The sequence below is a fragment of the Bubalus kerabau genome, chromosome 2, assembly GCF_029407905.1.
Source record: "Bubalus kerabau isolate K-KA32 ecotype Philippines breed swamp buffalo chromosome 2, PCC_UOA_SB_1v2, whole genome shotgun sequence".
Taxonomy (NCBI): domain Eukaryota; kingdom Metazoa; phylum Chordata; class Mammalia; order Artiodactyla; family Bovidae; genus Bubalus; species Bubalus kerabau.
In genome coordinates this window covers 174,655,179-174,681,679 of record NC_073625.1, presented here as the reverse complement: position 1 = coordinate 174,681,679, position 26,501 = coordinate 174,655,179, and the positions used below count along the sequence as shown (strand labels likewise).

Below are 26,501 nucleotides of genomic sequence, written 5' to 3'. Positions count from 1 at the left end.
ATGGAAACTATGCATACATGTAAATCTAAAGTGGAAAATATGATATCTAAAGTGAAAAAAAGGATTTAGTGGCAGATTGGAGATAGAAGAGTCAGTAAACTGGAAGAGAGATCAAAAGCAATGGTACAATATGAAGAGAGAAGGAGAGTGGAGATAGATTTTTTAAAATCTAGAGTCAGTGAGGGGGAAGGGCAAGAGAAGAAAAAAGGAGCAGAGAACAGAGAAAAGTCTTAAAAGGACCAAAGGACAAAAATAAGTGAATGGCACATAAAAGAATTAACTGAAAACATAATGGTTGAAAAGTTTTCCAAACTTGGTACAAAACATCATTTTAAAATTTAGATAAGGTAAGCATGCTCCAAACTGGATAAATACAAAGAAGACCACACCTAAACACATCCTCAACAAGTCGAAAACCCAAAATAAAGACAAAATTTTGAAAGCACTCAGAGAAAGAGAAAAAAGAACTTTTTTTTTTAAATGTGGGAGAACAATAATATGAATTACAGCTGACATTTCACTAGAAATGATGGAAACCAAAAGACGATGGGATGACAAAGTCCTCAAGATAGAAAGGCATTGGTATCAGATGGAAAAACAAATCTACAGGAAGGACAGAAGAGAACTGGAAATGGTAATATGTGAGTGAACATAAAAGACTATCTTTACTTCTCTGCTAATTTCTTTAAATGACAACTTTTACTGCAACAGTTGCAAGTGGGCTGTGGGCATAAAATGTACATAGATTTAAAATACATAAATGCAGCAGACCAAATGATGAGTGTAGGAAATGGAGTTATACTGTTGCACACTTCTTACATTTTATGTAAAGTACTTTAATGTTAGCTCTAAGTATACTATGGTAAGCTAACGATGCATGTGAAAGAAGGCCTACTTTAGAGTAGAGACCATGAAATTAAAGGGATGCTCAGAAAAAAAAAAAAAGCTCAGAATGTTGTAGATTTCTCAAAACAGACAAAATTGGGTGATGGTGGTGACAATGGAAAAGAACCATTGATGTGCATGGGTCACAAAAGGAGTGGAAAAATTGAGCCTGGGATTGTTAAATAATACTTTAAAAGAGTGCTCAAGGGGTGGTATGAATGATGAAGGAGGGCCTGATTTTACCTCCCAATCTTTAATTGGAATTGGCCACAATATTTAAGAATGTATTGTTGTCTGTTTGCCATGAAACAGAGTTGTCATGTTTTAGAGGGCCTAGCGATAAAATTCTGAGGTTTGGGTTTCAGAAAGTAAGCAAGAAAAGCAACAGGTATAAGTTTAAGGGATTTGGGAAATGACCTAGAAGTGTAGGAATAGAAAGAAAGGTGGAATTTGCTGCTTTTATGGCTGCAAGCAGTTGTGTCAACCTTGTCCCTTTGTGTATCAGTCATGGGGTTTTTTCCCCCTATATTTTGATGCCTTGACCTTTGGGGGCTTTGTGAACCCATGAAGGAAGTGCCCCTCTCAGAGCTAGTTTATTTCTGGAGATAGTAAATGACTTGTCTGCCAGCACTCCTTTGTTATGAAAGGTGTGCTGAGTTCCTACCCCACCTGCCTCCTTTGATTGGACTTCTGCAGACCAGGACACTATATACCTGCCCTAAAGCATTCCAGAACCAAGTACTGGACAACTAGGGACCACACTTATAGCCTAGAGCCCATTGGAATTATTCAGCTAATTTCTCCTCTCACCTCCTCTGCCTCCTGAGCAACCCTAGTGCTTCCCTGTGTAGCCCTTCATGGTATGCCATGTCTCCTGTTTCTAGGGATCTATGAGTATAAAAACTTCTTTCATAGGTGTATCTTACCATACCTGATTAAAACGAACCTTAGGTTCCGTTTACATCCATGGCTGATTCATGTCAAGTATGGCAAAAACCACTACAGTATTGTAATTAGCCTCCAATTAAAATATATTAATTAATTAAAAAACAAACAAACAAACAAAAATTGTGTACCATAGAGGCCTTGAGGACTGTGTGTGTCATCTGATAATCAGCATACCCAAGATGGAGTAAGTGTCCTTTCCCTTTTAAAACATAAGCATCACTCTTTATTTAAATAAAGAATAAGTGAAGAGGGCTACAAAAGCAATGATTTTAGCCATAAATTAGAGGTTAAAGGGGGAAATTATAAATATTATTTACGAATTAAGGTATTCACAAAGGTCTCAGAAATAATCCCTCATTTACATCAGGAGTCTCCCATATTTACTTGGCATTTCCTTAAATCCTCATCTCTCACCTCCAGACCTTGTGGCCATTTTGTCTTCAAAAGCCAAACTAGCCTCTGTGAATAGTCCAATGGAGGCTCTGGAGTCAATTTCCTTATAATCTTCTAGGCTAAATCAAGGTACAAACACGCTATGACCCTCCCTCATCTTTATCAGAAGGGATAAATTATTCTTTCTAAAAACACTGTCCTGATTTCATTGTCCAAGACAAAAACAGGACAGTGCTGGAGCCGCCACGGTGCTTGACCCTGTGGGTTCATTGTCTTCTTCTCTTTAGTGGGTAGGTGGTAACTTCCCATGTGCTCATGGGGAAGAGAACTCTTTCCTATCCCATTCTGCTGCTGCTGCTGCTGCTGCTAAGTCGCTTCAGTCGTGTCCGACTCTGTGCGACCCCACAGACGGCAGCCCACCAGGCTCCCCCGTCCCTGGGATTCTCCAGGCAAGAACACTGGAGTGGGTTGCCATTTCCTTCTCCAATGCATGAAAGTGAAAACTGAAGTCTAATATCTGCCTTCGTGACATTACATGAAATGTTAGACACCGAGTACCCCTTATCATTCTATTTAGGTTTCCCAGGAAACAGAGCTTTGTATCAGCTTTGTAATGTGGTCTGCTTCTATTAAAAGGGTCACACACTCTTCCATCAAACAACCTTCTCAAAAGGTTCCATTACCATCACAAATATAAGGGGACAATGAGGCTTTGGCTATGTGGTCACAAAGCAAAGATAACCTCTTATAACTATTATTTAGACTCAAATAAAAAGTGAACCCATAAATAGTGCGTACATGAGAATTGAGACATGAATGACTTAAAGATATCATTCACTTATTTTTATATCTGTAAACATATGAATAAAATGAGCCTCACAAGCCAAGAGTGAAAAATATACCTTCAGGTTTATTCCAGAATACTAAAAATATTCCTCTGCCATATCTGGCTAAAATATGTCACAATGAGAACTAAAAATAAAATAAGGAAGGAAAGATTCTTTCATGGGCCGAGTGCAAAGCTTGACTGCCTGTACTCGGCCCCATGAAGTTAGGCTTATTCATTCACTCATTTATAACAAATTTCAATTGAGATTAAATTTTCAAATGAACATACAAAATATTTCAGGGGCAAATGCTCATGAAGGAACAGTGGAAAGCAGGCAGGCTTTGGAGTCTATCAGACTTGAGTTTGTGGTTGAGCTCTGCTCTTATTAGCTGTGAGATCTGGATGAGGCACTTTACCACTCTGAGCCTTAGTTTCCTCATCTGTGAAATGAGGTTAGTTGTAAACACCTCGAGGTTGTTTGTGAATATTAAATGATATAATGACTGTAAAGGAAAGTCAATGAAGGAGTGGCAGCAGAACATTCAGATCCGATCCATGTAAGTGTGGTATAGGGCCAGCACTGCCATAATATATATACACATGGATAAATAATTAGGTAGATAGAGGCAAGCATGTTAAGCTATGTCTGATTCTTTTTTGACCCCATGGACTGTAGCCCACCAGACTCCTCTGTCCATAGAATTTCTCAGGCAAGAATACTGGAGTGTGTTGCATTTCCTTCTCTGGAGGGTCTTCCCAATCCAGGGATCAAACTCACATCTTCTGTACAGGCAGGCAGGTCTTTTACCACTGAGCAACCTGGGAAGGGAGATAGATAGATAGATAGATGATAGATAAATGGATGATAAATGATGATGATGTAGAATAAGCACTCTCCTACTTCTAAATACATAAGCATTTAACACATGCTCTCTTAGCAGCTTCTTCATGCCAGGCACTGTCTGGTGAAAACAACTTTGATAGGTCTCTGCTCTCATTATCCAGATTATGGTCTTAGCATATCATTTGTGATGAAAGAAACTAGCTTTTCTTGAAGAAATAGCTAATTCCAGGCTTGGGGCAGAAAATTAACAATACAAATCTGGATCCAGTTGCCTGTTTGCAGGAAATACTGGGACAGAGCTGAATGTGAGTGCTGCTGCTGCTGCTGCTAAGTCGCTTCAGTTGTGTCTGACTCTGTGCAACCCCACAGACGGCAGCCCACCAGGCTCCCCCATCCCTGTGATTCTCCAGGCAAGAACACTGGAGTGGGTTGCCATTTACTCCTCCAATGCATGAAAGTGAAAAGTGAAAGTGAAGTCACTCAGTCATGCCCGACTCTTCTCAACCCCATGGACTGCAGCCCACAAGGCTCCTCCATCCATGGGATTTTCCAGGCAAGAGTACTGGAGTGGGGTGCCATTGCCTTCTCCAGAATGAGAGTGCACAGTTAATGAAATCCAGACTGGGAAACTTGGCAGGTCAATGTCCTGTGTTATTTCGTTTTTTGGGGGAGTAACTTTTTTAAAATGTATTTATTTTAATTGGGGGCTATTTACTTTACAATATTGTGGTGGTTTTGGCCATACATAGGCATGAATCAGCCATGGGGGCACATATCCCCCCATCCTGAACCCCCCTCCCACCTCCCTCCCCACCCCATCCCTCTGGGTTGTCCCAGGGCACCAGCTTTGAGTGCCCTGCTTCATGCATTGAACTTGCACTGATGATCTATTTTACATATGGTAATATATATGTTTCAATGCTCTTCTCTCAAGTTGTCCCACCCTCGCCTTCTCCCACATAGTCCAAAAGTCTGTTCTTTACATCTATGTCTGTTTTGCTCTCTTGCATATAGGGTCATTGTTACTGTCTTTCTAAATTTCATATATTTGCATTAAAATGCTGTATTGGTGTTTCTCTTTCTGACTTACTTCACTCTGTCTAATAGGCTCCAGTTTCATCCATCTCATTGACACTGACTCAAATGCATTCTTTTTTATAGCTGAGTAATATTCCATTGTGTATATGTATCACAACTTCCTCACCCATTCGATTGCTGATGGACACCTAGGTTGCTTCCATGTCCTAGCTATTGTAAACAGTGCTGCGATGAACATGGTGTACGTGTGTCTGTTTCAATTCTGGTTTCCTTGGTGTGTATGCCCAGCAGTGGGATTGCTGGGTCATATGGAAGTTTTATTTCAAGTTTTTTAAGGAATCTTCACAGTGTTCTCCACAGTGGCTGTACTAGTTTGCACTCCCACCAACAGTGAAAGAGGGTTCCCTTTTCTCCACACTCTCTCCAGCTTTTATTGTTTGTAGACTTTGTAATGGCAGCCATTCTGACTGGTGTGAGGTGGTGGTTTTGATTTGCAGTTCTCTGATAATGAATGATGTTGAATATCTTTTCATGTGTTTGTTAGCCATCTGTATGTGTTCTTTGGAGAAATGTCTGTTTAGTTCTTTGGCCCACTTTTTGATTGTGTCATTTATTTTTCCAGTATTGAGCTGCATGAGCTGCTTGTATATTTTGAAGATTAATTCTTTGTCAGTTGTTTCATTTACTATTATTTTCTCCCATACTGAAAGCTGCCTTTTCACCTTGCTTATAGTTTCCTTCATTGTGCAAAAGCTTTTAAGTTTAATTAGGTTCCATTTGTTTATTTTTATTTTTATTTCCAATACTCTAGGAGGTGGTCATAGAGGATCTTGCTTTGATTTATGTCAGAGAGTGTTTTGCCTGTTTTCCTCTAAGAGCTTTATAGTTTCTTGTCTTACATTTAGATCTTTAATCCATTCTGAGTTTATTTTTGTGTATGGTGTTAGAAAGTATTATAGTTTTAGTCTTTTACAGGTGGTTGATCAGTTTTCCCAGCACCACTTATTAAAGAGATTGTTTTTTTTCTCCACTGTATATTTTTGCCTCTTTGTCAAATGTCCTACTTTCTTCAGCAGATACATTCTGAAGAAAAGAGCAATAGAGGAGGAATCTTTAGATTAAAAAAAACTTAAAAAGCATAACAAATTAGTTTTTTAATGGGAAAAACTAAACCATAGTATCTAGGGATACAAATTTGAATGATAATGCGTGTGCCACCATGCATGCTAATTTGCTCAGTTGTGTCCAACTCTTTGCAATTCTATAGACTGTAGCCCACCAGGCTTTTCTGTCCATGGAATTCTCCAGGCAAGAATATTGGAGTGGGTTGCCATGCCCTGCTCCAAGGGATCTTCCTAACCCAGGAATCCAACCCGAATTTCTTAGGTCTCTTGTGTTGGCAGGCGGGTTCTTTACTACTAGCGCCATCTAGGAAGCCCCACGTGAATGATAATACTGTGTGAGTAAAGACTTTAAAAGTCAGGACACCATACTCTTGAGAGGAGGAAGGGGATTCTGACAGGTGGGATCTACCGGTCAGAAGGGATCACCAGAAGGGTGAGCTCTGGGGAGATTGTAACTGGTAAAGTTCTTTCTCAGCCTAAACAGTGGCTGGAAGGATGTTTGCTCAATAATGTAAATAGCTCAGTAGGTTCTACACTTGATCTATGTGGCTCTTGGCATCTTATTTCAAGTTATAGTAAAAACATATTTAGGGGCTTCCCTAGTGGTTCAGCGGAGAAGGCAATGGCACCCCACTCCAGTACTCTTGCCTGGAAAATCCCATGGACAGAGGAGCCTGGTAGGCTGCAGTCCATGGGGTCGCAAAGAGTCGGATACGACTGAGCGACTTCACTTTCACTTTTCACTTTGATGCATTGGAGGAGGAAATGGCAGCCCACTCCAGTGTTCTTGCCTAGAGAATCCCAGGGACGGGGGAGCCTGGTGGGCTGCCATCCATTGGGTCGCACAGAGTCGGACACGACTGAAGCAACTTAGCAGCAGCAGCTACTGGTCCAGTGGTTAAGACTCTGCACTTTTAATGCAGGGGGTATGGATTCAATCCTGGTCGGGAAACTAAGATCTCACATGCTACACAACTAGGCCCCCGAATTTTTAAAAACAGATTTTAAAGGTAACTTAGGATGCAGCATGTGTTGGGGCAGGGCTGCTGTGCACTGGAGACTCTGCCATGTGCTCTGGCAATGAGGGGAGCTCTAGCCTGGCCCTGAAGGAGGTTAGAGTTGAGTGAGAGAGAAGGTAGTTGGATTACCATGATCAGAGCTAGGAGAGAGGGAGAGGTGGACAGGGAGGGGCACCTAGCCAGCCCCAAGGGGCAGCTGAGGCTTGTCATGAACAGCAAGGACCTAACAACTGTGAATACAGACCATACACTGGTCCGGTGTGAGCACACAGGGTGATGGTGACTCTGTCTTGGCTCTAAAGGAGCTTGAGTATGGTCTTACTGTGGTGATGTGGGCAGACAATCTACTCACAGACAGGGAACCCTGCCCTGAAATTCACACCACTTCTCCTCTGTCTCGTTAATTCCTGCCAGACATTATTGCCCCATTACTCAGATGGCAGGTAACTGAGGGTTAGACAAGATATAGAACAATTTGCCCTTGATCAACTGGTCAATGACTAGGAGGGCTGAGAGTTGAACCCAAACCTACACTCTTGAACCAATGACATCCCCAGGGAAGGCTGAGACAGGTTCCCTGACAGGTCCAGCTAGTGTGTCTGTGGGAGTGGGCTGACCAGGACTTGAAGGGGTTGGCAACAGAAAAGCACAAATGATAAAAGTGAAAAAGTCATCGTTACCAAGTAAAACAACAAAGTAATACAACTTTTTGTTTTAACGGGAGCACCAAGCACAATCAGGGTACATTACATGTGTGCCAACAGGGCACCTATGAATCGGTGCAAGCTTCCCAGGGTTATCCTGGGGCCTCGACAACCTTCCCAGGTGACAGATGACATTTTACCATTCAAATACCCATGGCAGAAGAAGGACAGATGTGTGTACACTATACTTGGAGAAAATATACAGCCACAGAAGAAATCATATAGGAACGAGAATGTAATTTTTGAACAGGAAATCTCAAGTTCACATCGTACCATGCCCACCCTCTAGCAGTGGGAACTTAGGAATGTTACTTAATCCCTCCAAGTCCCCATGTCCTCATCTTAAACGTGGGTTAATGAGCATTAGCTGTGTGCATATAAAGCACCTGATTCATGCTGGATGGTAATAAATTACATTGCTTTATCTTTGTCCTTGTTTTTACTTGATCTTGTCCATCCTAGAGATTAAAGTCTTGGCTTAGCCAGTTTGAATCTGTTCTGGAGAATTCTAGAATTCTGGGCCTAATAGAAACAAGAAGTCATGCCCTCTGGTGTACCTGGCAAGTGGATGGTAGCCTGGCTGAATTGCACAGATTTCTGAACCTGATTTTCTGGGCTTGAAACTGTGCTCTGCCATATGTAAACTTGAGAAAGTAAATTCACTGTATCTCTGTTTCCCAATTTCACCCCATAGGATTGGGAGGATTAAACATGGTAATACAGTGCATTGTACCCTCTGTAGGTTTATGACTCCAGGCTTTCTGCATCCCTATCAATCTGACTGGCACCTTCCCTGGGCATCACTGACTCCTCTGGGGCTTCTCAACTCCTGTTTCCATGGCAGAGGTTCTGACTTTGCTAAGCAGTGACTCAGTGAAGGCTGAAGACATGAAAGACTTGAGTCTTTGCTTCCTTCTATTGCTCAGCCCATTGAACAAGCATGGCAGCCTACGTCTCTGCTCTGTGGATCCTGGGGGCTCCACACCAATCACTTCTTCTCTGTGCATGTTTACAGCCCCATTGAGGTGGGAAAGGGAAGGGAATGGCAACCCACTCCAGTATTCTTGCCTGGAGAATTTCATGGACAGAGGAGCCTGACCTGCTACAGACCATGGGGTCACCACTGAGCAACTAACAGTAACTAACATGAAGGAAGGATACCTTCCTACTGGAGACAGGGCTGTTCCTACTGGAACGCCACTTGGGGCCTGTGTCTTAGATACCCATTGCCAGAAAAAAAAAAAAAAAAAAAAAAAACATTAATAAGCATCACTGAAGAATCATTTGCCCCCAGAGTAGGGGCTGCACTGACTTTCATTCTAGAACCCTAAGCCTGAGCCACAGAGAAGGCTTTTATCCAGTCTGCCTGAACTGCCCTGGACCACTTCAGAATGTGGCCCATCCCCTGGGAGTATGTTCTGAACAGACAGGATTCTGTGGCTCACCACCTTTCAGCTATGGGCAGTCTGCTTACCTGGCAGTGTCGTAGGCTGAACGCTGACCCCATCATTGGCTCAGTCACCATGTGCAGACCCCACACCTTGCAAAGGTCCCACAGACAAGCCTTCCTGGCTGTGATGTCAGGACAGGTTCACATGTGGTCAATTAAAGAAGCCTAGGAGTCTTCCTCATTACACTTTATTACTGGAGACTGCTCCATTTCTGCATTTCATGTAACAGCCACTTATCTAGGGAGAGAGAGGCTGAACATTTAAAGGCTGTTCATTTAATAAGATTTTAGCATAGTTTCAATCCCCTGCAAGTCATTTGTCTCTAATAGATTTCGGGCTTTTTATCCTGGGAGGAAACCACGATTGGTCACTTAAAATCTTGGAAAACATATTTTACATCACAAGCATAGTCATGTTAATTTGTCTTCCCATGTCTCCATGTGGCTCACCTGCCCACCCACCCCCACCCCCACCCCCAGCCTTTTGTCCACTTGGCTACTTCGCTTTGACAATTTTTCTAAAGATGTTGCAGGGGCTGCAGCACCACTGTCTGACCTACATGTTTCTTGAGCCCACTTCACCCTTGCCCTGAATGCTGGTGTGGTTCATATACCACTGGTATACAGGGAAGCTGGGCTTCCCTGGTGGCTCAGATGGTGAAGAATCTGCCTGCAATGCAGGAGACCTAGGTTCAATCCCTTAGTTGGGATGATCCCCTAAAGAAGGAAACGGCAACCCACTCCAGTATTCTTGCCTGGAGAATTTCATGGACAGAGGATTCTGATGGGCTAAAGTCCATGGGGTTGCAAAGAGTCAGACACGACTGAGCAACTAACACAAACAGGAAAGCTAGTCATACCCAACCCATAAGAGCACTTAAATGTTCATGGGGATCAAATTACTTAATTTGGGTGATATTAGTCTATCAACAGTGGCTTTAAGGGAAAGAAATTAGAAATACATGAGTGGATTTTTTTTTAATTTGTTGCCCATTTATTTTAATGTGTAAGAGGAAAAGTGTAACTTTTATATTACAGCCATGATTTCAGAGCTATGAAATGATATTAAATTACTTTTTAAGTCAGTTATTTAAGTAAAAGTGAGTTGACTTAAGGGGCTTCCCTCATAGGTTAGTTGATAAAGAATCTGCCTGCAATCCAGGAGACCCGGGTTCAATCATTGGGTTGGGAAGATTCCCCTGGAGAAGGAAATAGCAAGCCACTTCAGTATTCTTGCCTGGAGAATACCATGGACAGAGGAGCCTGACAGGCTATAGTCCATGGGGTCGTAAGAGTTGCACATGACTTAGCAACTAAACCACTACCACCACCACCACCACAAGTTGACTTAAAGAAAAAATATTAGGGAAATGATGGTAGAAAAGTATGTGAATTTGCACGTTTACTTAACAAATACTTCCTATGAGCACCTAGTATGTGGCACGAGTTGCTCTGGTCCCTGAGAATGCACAGTGAGCCAAGCAGACAGAAATCCTGAGGCTTCAAAACACCCAAGCAAGCACTGCACCAAGGTTCTCTGTGAAAGTGAAGTGAAGTCACTCAGTCGTGTCCGACTCTTTGCGATCCCATGGACTGTAGCCTACCAGGTTCCTCTGTCCTTGGGATTTTCCAGGCAATAGTACTGGAGTGGATTGCCATTTCCTTCTCCAGGGGATCTTCCCAACCCAGGGATCGAACCCGGGTCTTCCGCATTGTAGACAGATGCTTTACCTCCTGAGCCACCAGGGAAGTAAATGCTTTAAAAAGGGCTTAACTTTATTAGACATCAGGGAAATGCAAACTAAGTCCACAATGAGGTGCTCTAAACAGCCCCCAGAATGGTTAAGGAAAAGAGGAGAGAAAAGAACAAAAGACGATACTAAGACTTGGCAGGAGTGCAGAACAACTAGAACTCTTGTATATTGCTTATGGGAATGTAAATTGGTACAACCACTTTGGAAAACTGCTTGGCAGGATCCCCTAGTAATTCTCCTAGTAGTCCCAGAAGTTTCACTCCTAGTAGTCTACCCAGCAAAAGTACATACATATGTTCACTGAACAACATGTACAATATTTGGGAAATGAACGGGTCTCAGGAAAAGCTAGTAGAATTAAAACCTATCTGCACTGCTTTGTGCAGAGGTAAATAAGACAGTATCCTGGTCCTTGAGTAGCCCCAGAGTAGATTCTCTTCACTAAACACTTTTCCTGAGTGTGTACTGTCCTGGGTCTCATGCTAGGCACTAGTAATGCAAAGCTAAATCAGAGATGGGCTGTACTCTCTTGGGAAAACACAGTCACTTCCTCAACAACCAGGATATTTTGGCCTTTTGCATTTAGCTCAAGGAAATTTGGTTGCATGGGTGTCAGTATGGACAATCCTGGTTTATATTCTGTAACTATTTGTTTATGCAGTTATGTCGTCTCTCTCCATGAGAGCAGGAACCCCACCAGTCTTTTTTCCTGTTGTGTCCCCCTGGACTTTAGCAGTGCCTGGCTCACAGCAGGGACTCATGGGGCACATGCTAGAGGCAGCATGGATGGATGGATGGATGAGTGGGTAGATGGGTAGGGAGGCAGATGGACAGAAGCGAGTGGGTGGGTGAGTGAAAATGACCGTAAATGGGAAGAGGTTAGTAGTCTGTATTAATTCTGCTCCCACTGGAGGTAGAAATCTCTCACAATGTAAGGAATATTCCACAAAGAATTTGATAAACGCATTCATCTCTACCAAGAACACTCATCAGTAGTTTGAATTGTTGCAATCAACATGGACTTTTTTTTTTTTACAACATAGATTAATATTTCTGGAGAACACTATTCTAATTTACAGTAAAAAAACTTTGGTTTAATCAGCGAAAGAAAAAAAAGTTTGTGAAGATCATTGGCCTACTTATGTTTTCCCATTGCACTCCTAGCTGGGTTTACCTCTTTGGCCTTTAATTATTTTATTCTCTTGCATGACTTTATCTCTGACACTTCAGGATGAAAATGTGATTTGCCATACAGAGGTTTCAGCAAAAATCACACTCTAGTCAGCAAATTGGGAGGCTGATAAAGGAACAGAGGGATGGACTGAGGCTTTGAAAGGATGTCTTTAAAGTGTTTTTAATTAAATCTGTGTTATTATTTAGGATGGTGGAAAATCATTTACATGCATTACAGGGTTTGTTTAGAATCTCAGTCATGCTGTTCTTATAACTGTAGCATTAGTCATGGAACCTAAGGGCAATGTGACAAGTTTGCCTCTTCAGTCGGATATGTTGTGAGCAGCACCTCCTGTGCATGCCTGCTGTATACTAGTCATTAAGCTAGGTTCTGAGGGGGTCACAGAGAAATTCTTGGCAAAACTGCTGCCTAGCATCCCAGGAGCTGGGTGACATCGCCAGATATAATTCAGCAGAAGGGAGGAGGATGAAGGACTGAACACTACCGAGATTTCCCATGCTGGAATCTGCTGTGGGCACTTCGCCTGCATTCTTTCTTTTAGTCATCACAGCAGTCTGCACAGGAGAACCATTACCCCCATTTCAGAGACAGAAGACTTGAGGCTCAGAGCATTGAAGCAGCTGGTCTTAAGCCAAACAACTCTGCAGTTGAGCTCTCTAAAAACCTACCTCCTAGAGAGGCTGAGGGCCACCATTCCTGAAGGCTGGCCTTTTCCACATTTGTGAATCACATTGCCCATCATGCTCATCTGAGGAGGGAGGCATGGCCCTAGGCTTTTCCAGCAAGCCTTCTCCAATCCCTAGGGCTCTTTCTTCAAAGCATTTGTCACAATTTAAAATATATTGTTGTTTGTGTGATTGTTTGAAAAAATATGGGAGCTACAACACAAAATACTCTACACTTAATCCTTGAATTAAGACAGACTATCTGAGAACCACATTGTTCTGAGATTTCATCCCAGGCTCCCTCTCAGGACGGTTTTATCAATAGTGATTTCTCCTGAATACTCACTGTGTGCTGAGTGTCATATTGAAAACATTTTGTGTATTATCTTATTTGTCCTTTCCACACTCTGTCTTATAGATGAAGAATACTGAGACTTAGGGGATTTAATTTGCCCAAAGTCACAGAGGTGGTCAGTGGCGGAACTGGAAATCACACTAAGCTACTTCAAAGCCCTATTCTTAATCTTATACTGCACTATCTTTTCAGTTATGTATTCTTATTGGAGTGTACCTTGATATTAAACTTTCAGACCACACTGAAGTGTGTTATAAGAACCAGTCCCCAAAACTCATTATCAGATTTTAAAGAGTGATGTTGAATATAGTGGTGTCTACATCACACAGTATCTCCTTTTGAGAACCACAAGAGAGAGCTCTGTCTGGACTCAGTACAAGGAAGAGCTCTGCTTTTCTTTGACAAAAGCTGCCTCTTCATTGCATGGGTGTGGTTCAGTAATAGCACTCAGCAGGTTTCCTCTGTGCCTTGGCTTCTTTAGCTTGCAGAACAAACTGGTGGCCCCTTTGCTAAAGAATGTAGACCCTTTCAGCACACATTTAGGGGCAAACCACACATACTCCCTCCAAAGCTTCATCTTAACTTTCTATTTTCATCCCAGTCCCTGGAAAGCAAAGTCCAAAGTGAAAACATATGAGTTTCTCCTTTACAATAAGGAGAATAAGCTCAGGGAGTTGAGAGTGAGGGGAAAAGGAGTGAGGCACAAATAAAAAGGAGATAAATAAAAAGGGTGTGTTCTAGTCAAGACGTGGAAACAACCTGAATATCTTATCGACAGATGAATGGATAAAGAAGATGCACTACATATACGCAGTGAAATACTACTCAGCCATAAAAAGAACAAAATAATGCTATTTGCAACAGCATGGGATGCAACTACAGATTATCATACTAACTTAAGACAGAAAAAGAAAGACAAATACCATATGATATCACTTATATGTGGAATATAAAATACGACACAAATGAATCTATCAATGAAACAGAAACAGATTCACAGAAAACAAACTAGTGATTGCTACGGGGGAGAGGGTTGTGGGCGGCATGGTCTGGGAGGTCGGGATTAGCAGATATAAGGTTTATATATGGCTTCCCTGGTGGCTCAGACGGTAAAGAATCTGCTTGCAATGCAAGAGACCTGGGTCACCTACATTTATATATAACTTTTATATATCTATATGTAAAAAATCCAGCTTCTATATATAGGATGGATAAAAACAAGGTCCTTGTATATAGTATGGGCTTCCCAGGTTGCACTAGTTGTAAAGAACCTGCTGCCAATGCAGAAAACATAAGAGACATGGGTTCTATTCCTAGATTGGGAGGATCCCCTGGAGGAGGGTATGGCAACCCACTCCAGTATTCTTGCCTGGAGAATCCCATGGGCAAAGGGGCCTGGTGGGCTACATTCCGTGGGGTCACAAAGAATCAGACATGATTGAAGCGACTTAGCATGCATGCACACACTACATAGCACAGAGAACTATATTCAATATCCTGTGGTAAACCATAATGGAAAAGAGTATTAAAAAAAAGAATGTATATGTATACACTGGATCACTTTGCTGTACAGCAGAAATTAACACAACATTATAAATCAACTATACTTTAATTAAAAAATATTAAAACAATGAAAAAGAGAGTATGTCACAGGCTTGGACACTGCTTACTATCAAGTTCAGGTGATGGCTCTTCCAAAGCAGTTATTAACTTTGCATAATAACCTATGGTGTCTTAGGTGAGAAGAGAAAGGAAGAATTCGTCCACAGGCACGTGCCTCCTGTTTGCCCCAGGAGTGTCCACCCCTCTGTATGTCTGGGTAGCATGAGTCCTGCTGTGTCTCATGGCTCAGAGATGGCTGGGGAGCCTATAGCAGGGGCAGGGCTGTGGGTTGTGCCCTTGAGAAGCTCATCACTGGTCAGCAGCTGGGCGGACCATGCAGAGATATTTGCCACATAGCTGGAGCCAATGTGTGGCCATGCCCCTCCCCACCACCCACAGATAGGTGGTACCAAGACCCAAGGTGGGTCTGACGAACTGTTCTTCCCACATCTTCCCTTCCATGGCTTCTTCCTATTTTCTAACCTTCTTTCTTAACCTGTATTTATTTTATCCTTGTAAGCCACATGCAATCTGCTTTTGGATGGGCTGAGGTATAAATAAATCCCAAAATCTTTGCTGTGTGCTAATCCAGACTCTCCAGTGAGAGTCATATCCTCAAGACAGCCCTTCTCTTTCATCCTTGAAGGTGGCTAAAGTTGGTGCTCGAGGCTAAATTGATGCAACCACTAGCCACTGTCATTACCTCTCTACACAACTTGGTAGCCTTTAACTCTCATGCCAAGTGTAAGGCTTGGTTTCCTCAAGTGTTTCCTCTAAACCTTGGTTACATCTGTTATTGGAAACCCCAAGAACCTGCAAGAACAATATTCCTTGGAGTCCCCAACACTGAGCACTTGATGAATGTTTTTGCATTAACTCAAATATGTAACAATAATTATGTACTAATAAGGACCATTTATTGAGCATTTACTATATGCCCAACCCCGCCCTGGAACAGGTTTATGTCATTGAATTTCATAGAACTCAGCTCCTACCATCTGTGGCTCAGCCGTATAACCTGATGGCAAAACCAGATTTCTATGATGATGGATTTTGCTAGAAAAAAATTTATATACTACCTTCCTGACTCTGAAAATGTCAATGCAATATTGAGTCCTTGGAGAGTTTGTCGTCGCGGATGCTTCTCTTTCTCTGGTTGCCTTGGTCTTTAGGTTTCCTTTTCACTTCATGACTTACAGCCCCACCCACCGCCCGCACTAAAAACCGTCTACCTTTTAGAACTCAGCAGTGAGGCAGCCTTTAATTACCTAACCTCTTCAGTGTCCCGAAAGTGTAATTAGTTTGACTGGACCTTGTAATTAAATGGTCAGACAAACACGTGGGAGGACACCATTCACTTGGGATTCTTTTCTGTCTTTTTCTGGGCTGAGGCTCTGAGAACTCCAGCCCCACAAACAAAGACCCAGCCCGGTGCCAAGCTGCCCTAAGGCCTGGATGCTAGGGCAGCATTTAGAGATGGAGGGGCTGGTCTTTGTGCCAGACAGCTGGGTTACTGGCAGAAGTGCCCTTGGTGGAGTGGTGGTACAATTCCTCCATCTCTAAATATTTCTTGTGGATTGCCTCTCACTGGCCTGCCCGGGTGTCTGAGGTTCACCCCTTGCCTTACATGGGGTACAGATATTTAAGACCCCTTTAAAAAAAAGAAGAAGAAGACATATGTTCTTACCAAAGGGAGGGCAGAGTGTGGATATCAGGGCATTTCATAGGGAGCAACTGGTGGGCTGCCATCTATGGGGTTGCACAGAGTCGGACACGACTGAAGTGACTTAGCATAGCTTAGCTTAGGAAAGTCCAGGTTGTGCTGTGTGCATGCTCAGTCACTTCAGTCGTGTCTGACTCTTTGTGACCCTATGGACCATAGCCTGCCAGGCTCCTCTGTCCACAGGATTCTCCAGGCAAGAATACTACAAAATAAACAAGCTCAATACCAGAAAAATAAATGACCCAATCAAAAAGTGGGCCAAAGAGCTAAACAGACATTTCTCTCCAAAGAAGACATACAGATGGCTAACAAACACATGAAAAGATGCCCAGCATCACTCATTATCAGAGAAATGCAAATCAAAACCACAATGAGGTACCATCTCACACCGCTCAGAATGGCTGCCATTACAAAGTCTACAAGCAATAAATGATGGAGAGTGTGGAGAGAAAGGAACCCCTCTTACACTGTTGGTGGGAGTGCAAACTAGTACAGCCGTTATGGAGAACAGTGTGGAGATTCCTTTAAAAACTGGAAATAGAACTGCCTTATGATCCAGCCCACTGCTGGGCATACACAGTGAGGAAACCAGAAGGGAAAGAGACACATGTACCCCAGTGTTTATTGCAGCACTGTTTATAATAGCCAGGACATGGAAGCAACCTGGATGTCCATTGGCAGACAAATGGATAAGGAACTTGTGGTACATAAATGCAATGGAATATTACTCAGCTATGAAAAAGAATGCATTTAAGTCAGTTCCATGAGATGGATAAAACTGGAGCCTATTATACAGAGTGAATTAAGTCCGAAAGAGAAACAATACAGATATTAATGCGTATATATGGAATTTAGAAAGACAGTAACAATGACCCTATATGTAAGACAGCAAAAGAGACACAGATGTAAAGAATAGACTTTTGGACTCTGTGGGAGAAGGCAAGGAAGGGTGTGATGATTTGAGAGAATAGCATTGAAACATATTTATTGCCATATGTAAAACAGATGACCAGTGCAAGTTGATGCATGAAGCAGGACACTCAAAGCCAGTGGTCTGGGACAACCCAGAGGAAGGGGGTTCAGGATGAGGGGACACATGTAAAACCGTGGCTGATTCATGTCAATGTAGGGCAGAAACCACCACAATATTGTAAAGTAATTAGCCTCCAATTGAAATTAATTAATTGAAAAAGAATATACTAGAGTGGATTGGCATGCCCTCCTCCAGGGGATCTTCCCAACCCAGGGATCAAACCCGTGTCTGTTAGGCCCCCTGCCTTGGCAGGCAGGTCCTTTACCACTAGTGCCACCTGGGAAGCCGTAGGTCTGGGTTAGGGGTCCCCAAGTCGGGGCTCATGAATTCAGAGTCAGCTTATGACCCTAGAGGATTCTGAATGTAAATATCTCATCCACTTAGCATAAGAGGAAGGCGTTTCTCATTAAATATCAGAGGCTGGTCCCCAAACCAGTCTTGCTGATCAGTGTTTAAGGAAACAGAAAATATCTGGGAAATGAGCAGACCAAGCAGCACATACATATATAGGGATGACCACAGACGAAAAGCATATTTGATGATACAACTGGGCTTATTTATGAAACAGAAATAGACTCACAGACATAGAAAACAAACTTATGGTTACCAAAGGAGAAAGCAAGGGAGGGATAAATTAGTTGGGATTAACATATACATACTACTATATATAAAATAGATAACCAACAATATATATAAAATAGATAACCTGCTGTATAGCATAAGGAGCTATATTCAGTATTTTGTTGTTGTTGTTCAGTCACTAACCTGTGTGCAACTATTTGGGACCCCATGAACTGCAGCATGCCAGGCTTCCCTGTCCTTCACTATCTCCTGGAGTTTGTTCAAACTCATGTCCATTGAGTCGATGATGCCATCCAGCCATGTCATCCTCTGTCGCCCCCTTCTCTTCCTGCCCTCAATCTTTACCAGCATCAGGGTATTTTACAATGAACAAAAGCCCCTTGGTATCTTGTAATAACCTAGAATGGAAAAGAATCTGAAAAAGAATATATCACTTAGTTGCACACCTGAAACTAACACAATATTGTAAACTATACTTCTATTTAAAATAGAGAAATGTATTTGAAAATTAGAAATACACCCCTATTGGTGTGGGAGAGAAGCTTTCTAATGGATGTGGGCAATCCCACAATGGAACCAAAGCAAAGCATTCAAGCAGGAGCCTGCAGTCATGAATCGATAACATGGCGTGTGCTCAGAGGATGGGGAACTGGGGAAAGTGTTCTTGAATCGGAGTGAGTGGGGTCTGCTCTCTTTTTGCCTGCATTGAGCTAGCATCGTGTTGTTTCTGCTGGGCCAGTTTTCGTGTGTTCACTGGGTTGAAGAAAATACCAAGGAAGCAGTGTTACCTGGAATCAGGAGCCCCCCAGCTCCCTAGGCTGCTGCCCCTGATGGAATCATGGCACGTCTGCAGGCATGTATGATTCTCAGTTGTAGAACACATAGAACACTCACCCTTTCATCCTCCCTGGGACTCTGAGGAGAATGTTGGATAACATGAGGGGTACTTTGAAAATAATAAGGTGTTAGTTCATTAATGGAAAATGATGAGTGCTGTTGCCATTAATGATGGTTATTAAGTATCCATTATAAATACAAATTAATCCTAAATCTGATGAGGAAGGAGGTGGGTATAAAAAAGTAAAAGAGATCTAAGTGAATGGATTTAAAAGGCAGTAATGATAGCAGTTGAGAACCAGCCTGGCTCCTCTAATCTCTAGGTGAGTGTTTTGGGGAGGGGAGACCTCCCTGACCTGCTTAATGGAGGGAGTCTGTTGAGAGAGCCAGCCCTGCACTCAACTCTGCTGGTGAATGAGGCATCTTCTTTCTAAAGCGACCCATCCCCTCCCCTGACCTACTCCTATTCTCCCTCTCCTTACTAGCTAGTTTGCCTGAATTTGCATCCCTTTCTCCTTAGACTAAGGGACTGAAGGTGCAGTCTGGACAGGGGTGTTTGCAAGGGCACTCGCTATCACTCTGACACTCTAACACCCTTTGCAGGTCATCTACCTGCAGCCACCCCACAAGGACCAATACCCAGTATGGTGTCAGTCCTCCAACAAACCTGTAGGAGCGGCCTCCCCTGCCCGGCCTGAGGGACGCCCTGCCACTCAGTGCTTAGGGATGAAACGGAATGCTTTGGGAAGCCTCACCTCCTCTCCCAAGGCCCTCCAGCCTCCAACAGTGCCTACGTCCACTTGATGTACAAGGACCCCTGACAGACACCCTCTTCAAAGTCTCATCCAACAATGAACTGATTTTTCTTGAGTGAGAACAGCACATCTTGGTGTAGAGCAGAGCTTCTCCATTCTCATGTGTAAGCCCATCACCTGGAGATCTTGTTAGAATGTGGATTCTGATTCAGTGTTGGGGCAGGATCTGAGATTCTCATTTCTGACCAGCTCCCAGGGGACATCTTGGCTGCTAGCAGGTGATGGATGACTCGTGTTTTGCTCAGCAAGGCTTTCCAGCCAGGTTCTGGTCACAAACAGACTGTGAAACCTTGGGCCAGTTATTTAACCTCTCTGAGCCTCCCTGGATCTGTAAAGTGGCGAAAATAATAGTATTGCCTCCAAGAGTTGTTGGAAGAACTGAGTAAGGCAATGCCTGCAGAGTTCTTGGCCCTGGGAGTAGCACAAAGCAGATGAGAGAGGGTGGTACTTGCAGTACCAACACTGAGTGGGGTCACAGGATGATGGGGGCAGCCCTTCCTAAGGGTGCCTTTCCCTGGGAAGACATTTCAGAGATTTGAAGAGCACATCATTCAGGTTTAGTACTGCCTGGAGCCAAAGCCAACCATTTCCACATCTCTGAATGTAAAGATTGTTGGCATTTCAGGAAAATGAGCCCCTATTAAACAGCATTTAATTCATGGGGAACTGGCTTTGGGGAGATTCAGTAGGTCCCCAGTTGTGTGGTGTGTGGCCAGCCCATTTAAATGTCTTTAGTTACATGGAATTCTTGTTTGTTTGTTTATTTAAAGTGACCATAGATGACATGTAATGAGAAACACTTTAAAATACTGAGGGCAGTCAGGGATCAGAGTAACTGTGCCTGGTATCAGTGAAGGATTTGGGGCTGGGCCGGGGAGGTGGAGAGCTGTGTAGGGTGTACAGGTGGGAACTGGTCTGGGTGGGCCAACCAGGGTGAGAGAAGTAGAAGGAGGGGTGACCAATGGAAGTAAGATGCAAAAATGGAGCTGACTACCAAAAGAGGACAGTGAGAAAATGGGTGTGTTTGGAGAAGCAGGGATTACGGGTTTGATGAGATGGGTATGTTGGTTTCCTATTGTTACTGTACAGGCTGCCACATACTTGTAGCTTCAAACAACACAAATTTATAATCTTGGAGTTTGGAGGTCAGATGTCTGAAATTAGAGCTATTGGGTTAACCAAAAAGTTTGTTCTATTCTTCCATAAGATGTTACAGAAAAACCTGAAGGAACCTTTTGACCAACCCAATAAAATCAAGGTGTTGAAAGAGTGATGTTCATTCTGAAGGCCTGGGGTGAATGGGACTCCCTTCCCTTTCTGGCTTCTGGAGGCTGCCCCCACATTCCTCAGCTTGTGGCACTTCCTATATCATCCAGGTTAGCAGTCGCATGGGCCCCTGCTTCATCACATCACCTCTGACCCTCTTGCCTCCCTTTCACTTACAAGGATCCTTGAGGTTGCATTGGCTTTACCTGGATAATCAGGCTAATTTCTCATCTCAAAATCTCTCAATCACTTCTGAAAAGTCCTTTTGCCAAGTAAGAGAACATAGTCACAGATTTTATGGGTCAGGGTATAGATATCTCTGGGGCTATTATTCTGCCTACAAGTTCAGTTCAGTCACTCAGTCATGTCCAACTGTTTGTGACCCCATGGACTGCAGCACACCAGGCCTCCCTGTCCATCACCAACTCCTGGAGCCTGCTCAAACTCATGTCCATGGCATCAGTGATGCCATCCAACCATCTCATCCTCTGTCGTCCCCTTCTCATCCCACCTTCAATCTTTCCCAGCATCAGGGTCTTTTCCAGTGAGTCAGTTCTTTATATCAGGTGGCCAAAGTATTGAAGTTTCAGCTTCAGCATCAGTCCTTCCAATGAGTATTCAGGACTGATTTCCTCTAGGATTGACTAATTTGATCTCCTTGCAGTCCAAGGGACTCTCAAGAGTCTTCTTCGACACCACAGTTCAAAAGCATCAATTCTTCAGCACTCAGCTTTGTTTGCAGTCCAACTCTCACATCCAAGCCTACAAGTTGGGGGTGACTGTAATGTGTCTGTCTTCCAGTATTTTGTTGGAAATGCAACTTAATAAAGAAGTTCCTTAAAAAAAGAAAGAATAGACAAATTTTATCCAAGAGTTTGGGACAGAGGGAAAAGTTTTTTTTCATGACCCAATTATATTACTATATTAGCATATTTGTAAGGAGAATGTCCCCTTTACACAAACACTGAGGACCAAGGTCATACATGGCATCCTGGTAGAGTTGCCTTCATCTGGGATCTCCAAGAAAGAGCCACAGGACAGGAAAGGCAGCCTTCAGGCCATGAGGACCTGGGAGAGTCCTTGTCTTGGTCTTCCCTCCCTCTTCTCAGCACTACCCTCCCCTTATCTGATAAAGTCAACCCCTCCCCCTAGAATCTCAGTGTATTAAGAAAAACTCACCTGTGTACTTTTCTTTACTCTCATACTATGCCACACTCATAACTCTTCTGATATTAGATGTGCTTTTTTTTTCTTCTTTTCCGTACAAAGCAATTCTCCCCAGTATCAGATGGATGTCCTACCATTCGATTCAGTTTCTGTCACTAACTGGAATTAGCACCGACTGCAGAGATTAAGGGCTCAGTCACGTGAGACACACCCACTTCAGATGCCAATCACAAGTAGTAAGTTCCCAGGTTACCCACCACTTCTGTCCAGCTAGGCTACAAGTCGGAGGTCCCCATGACCCCTTCCTTGGATTTGATCATTTGCTAGAACAGCTCACAGAATTCAGGGGAGCATTTACCTGTGTTGATCAGTTTTATGTGATAAAGGATACAGATGAGCAAGCAGTCAGATGAAGAGACGCATAGGGTGAGATCTGGAAGGGTCCCAAACTCAGGAGCTTCTGTCCCTGTGAAATTGGGGTCTGTTATCCAGTGGTCATGTATGGATGTGAGAGTTGAACTGTGAAGAAGGCTGAGTGCCGAAGAATTGATGCTTTTGAACTGTGGTGTTAGAGAAGACTCTTGGGAGTCCCTTGGACTGCAAGGAGATCCAACTAGTCCATCCTAAAGGAAATCAGTCCTGGGTGTTTGGAAGGACTGATGCTGAAGCTGAAACTCCAATACTTTGGCCACCTCATGCAGAGTTGACTCATTGGAAAAGACCCTGATGCTGGGAGGGATTGGGGCAGGAGAAGTGGACGACAGAGGATGAGATGGCTGGATGGCATCACTGACTCGATGGACGTGAGTCTGAGTGAACTCTGGGAGTTGGTGATGGACAGGGAGGCCTGGCGTGCTGCAATTCATGGGGTCACAAAGAGTCGGACATGACTGAGTGACTGAACTGAACTAAACTGACCCTTCTAGTACATAGGTGTATTTGCCAACCCAGAAGTTGACGGATACTGAACCCCATACTATTGGAATTTTTATGGAGGCTTTATCATGTAGGCATGATACATGAGTAACTCTTTCTGCAACCCCTTTCCCCTCTCCCCTCTCCCTAGAATAGTGGGTAGGACTAAAAGTTCCAAGCTTCCAGTCATGGCTTGGCCTTTCTGGTGACTGATGCTCATCTACCAAGAGTAGCCTTATTAGAACAAATGGCATTTCTACCATACAGGAAGTCCCAAGAGGGTGAGGTGCTTGGTGTCAGATGCTTTTATCATTGAGGAAATCACAAAGGTCTTAGCTCTGTGTCAGGAACTGGGATCAAAGAATAAATGTTAGGACAAAAGATTCTCCTAGCACTCCTATTTACAAGGATTTTTACGTCAGGGATCAGAGGCAGAGACCAGTATTTTACTTACATACATACATGTATATATATATATATATATATATATATATATATATATATATATATAGTATTCAATTCAGTTCAGTTCAGTTCAGTCGCTCAGTCGTGTCCGACTCTTTGCGACCCCATGAATCGCAGCATGCCAGGCCTCCCTGTCCATCACCAACTCCCGGAGTTCACTCAGACGCACGTCCATCAAGTCAGTGATGCCATCCAGCCATCTCATCCTCTGTCGTTCCCTTCTCCTCCTGCCCCCCAATCCCTCCCAGTATCAAGGTCTTTTCCAGTGAGTCAACTCTTTGCATGAGGTGGCCAAAGTACTGGAGTCTCAGCTTTAACATCATTCCTTCCAAATAAATCCCTGGGCTGCTCTTCAGAATGGACTGGTTGGATCTCCTTGCAGTCCTAGGGACTCTCAAGAGTCTTCTCCAACACCACAGTTCAAAAGCATCAATTCTTCGGTGCTCAGCCTTCTTCTCAGTCCAACTCTCACATCCATACATGACCACAGGAAAAACCATAGCCTTGACTAGACAGACCTTTGTTGGCAAAGTAATGTCTCTGCTTTTGAATATGCTATCTAGGTTGGTCATGACTTTCCTTCCAAGGAGTAAGCATCTTTTAATTTCATGGCTGCAGTCACCATCTGTAGTGATTTTTGAGCCCCCCAAAATAAAGTCTGACACTGTTTCCACTGTTTCCCCATCTATTTCCCATGAAGTGATGGGACCGGATGCCATGATCTTCTTTTCTGAATGTTGAGCTTTAAGCCAACTTTTTCACTCTCCACTTTCACTTTCATCAAGAGGCTTTTTAGTTCCTCTTCACTTTCTGCCATAAGGGTGGTGTCATCTGCATATCTGAGGTGACTGATATTTCTCCCAGCAATCTTGATTCCAGCTTGTGTTTCTTCCAGTCCAGCATTTCTCATGATGTACTCTGCATAGAGGTTAAATAAGCAGGGTGACAATATACAGCCTTGACGGACTCCTTTTCCTATTTGGAACCAGTCTGTTGTTCCATGTCCAGTTCTAACTGTTGCTTCCTGACCTGCATACAAATTTCTCAAGAGGCAGATCAGGTGGTCTGGTATGCCCATCTCTTTCAGAATTTTCCACAGTTTATTGTGAGCCACACAGTCAAAGGCTTTGGCATAGTCAATAGAGCAGAAATAGATGTTTTTCTGGAACTCGCTTGCTTTTTCCATGATCCAGTGGATGTTGGTAATTTGATCTCTGGTTTCTCTGCCTTTTCTAAAACCAGCTTGAACATCAGGAAGTTCACGGTTCACATATTGCTGAAGCCTGGCTTGGACAATTTTGAGCATTACTTTACTAGCATTATCTTGCTCATATTCAGGCATAATAATAAGCACTCAATGAAGTGGTCTTAAGTCTGAGCATCTCCCCCACTTCTGCCAGATCACCAGAAAGAGAACCTCAGAGGCCTGGCCTGGCAGAGCCAAGGCTCCAGGCTCCCCAAGCAGGACCTCAGCCTCTTCCACACGAGGCAGCGTGCCTAGCACATGGCAGGCTGCATGCATATTTGTTGGATGAATGAATGAATATAGTGTACAGACTTTTTGATGGGATTCAGTTATTTAATTATTGATTCTTCTTTTATGTACATTTCCAGAACACCTATAACATATCCCAATTTACCATTCACAGGATTCAAATAGCCTTTCCTCATCCCCAAAACAATGGTGACCTACGTGGCCACTTTGCTGTTTCTATCAGGTACACGGTAGAATAGAATGCTGGGCACAGCCTTGGAGAACTTTCTATTAATAAGTCCCAGCCCTGCAATTTGAGAACATGGCCAGAACAAGGCTGTTATGGGTTGAACTGGATTCCTCCAAGCCAGTTGTTAAAGTCCTAACCTCCAGTACCCCAGAAAGTGACTTTATTTGCAAAGGTTGTTACAAATGCAATTAGCAAGATGAAGTCATACTGGAGTAGGGTGGGCCGCAACCCCCTAACCCAATATGACTGGTGTCTTAGAAGATGACCATGTGAAGATTGAGGATTAGTAGAATGTATCTGTGAGCCAAGGAGAGGCCTTGTGGCTACCTGACTCTAGGCATGGAGCAGACCTTCCAAAGAGGTCTGCTTCCATGGAGCAGAACCCTCCAAAGGACCAACCCTGCTAACATCTTGATCTCAGACTTCTAGCCTGCAGAACTGTAAGACCAATCATTCTTGGTCTTAGGAGACCAGTGGGTGGTCTTTTGGTGTAGCACCCCTTGTTGTTGTTTAGTCGCTAGGTCATGTCCTACTGTTTTGTGACCCCATGATTGTAGCCCACCAGGATTTTCTGTCCATGGAATTTCTCAGGCAAGAATAATGGAGCAGGTTGCCATTTCCTCCTCTAGGGGATCTTCCTGACCCTGTGATCAAACCTGTGTCTCTTGCATTGCAGGGGGATGCTTTACCACTGTACTACCTGGGGTCCCTAGCAGCCCACGCAAAATAATACAAAGGCTAACACAGAATTGTGCACTTAGACCTCCCTGGTCTTGTTTGAAGGCTATACAGCCTGGTCCCCACACAGTGTAGCTTGGATAGAAGCCAGGGTGGATAAACCACATGTATCTCTCTTAATGTAGTGGCCCATTTGTATTTCCTGACATCTACAATCAGACCCAAGGTTGAAACCAGCAGGTGCTTTGCACCTGATCAGTGCTTCATTGGTGCCCCAGAGTCCACACTGAGTGACTATTCTGGGCATGGAGCTGGTCAGAGCATACCACCTTGTCTCCAAAACAAGAGAAGATTGGTGCTGGCAGGTTCCTATGTTCCTTTGGGTGTTCCAATGGAGAAGGAAGAGGAAGTGGGGAGGGAGAAGAGATATTGCTGGATCTTAAAAACTGTTCCCAAAGCTTTGTGTGAGACTAAAACCCAAGAATGAAAAT

The 26,501-nt window shown here is 43.4% G+C and overlaps 1 protein-coding gene across 1 annotated transcript in view; it reads left to right on the top strand.

The window, feature by feature from the left end:
- The window catches only part of CLSTN2 (calsyntenin 2), a 727,708-nt gene that overhangs the window by 648,497 nt on the left and 52,710 nt on the right, over positions 1-26,501 (top strand). The window lies entirely within an intron of this gene.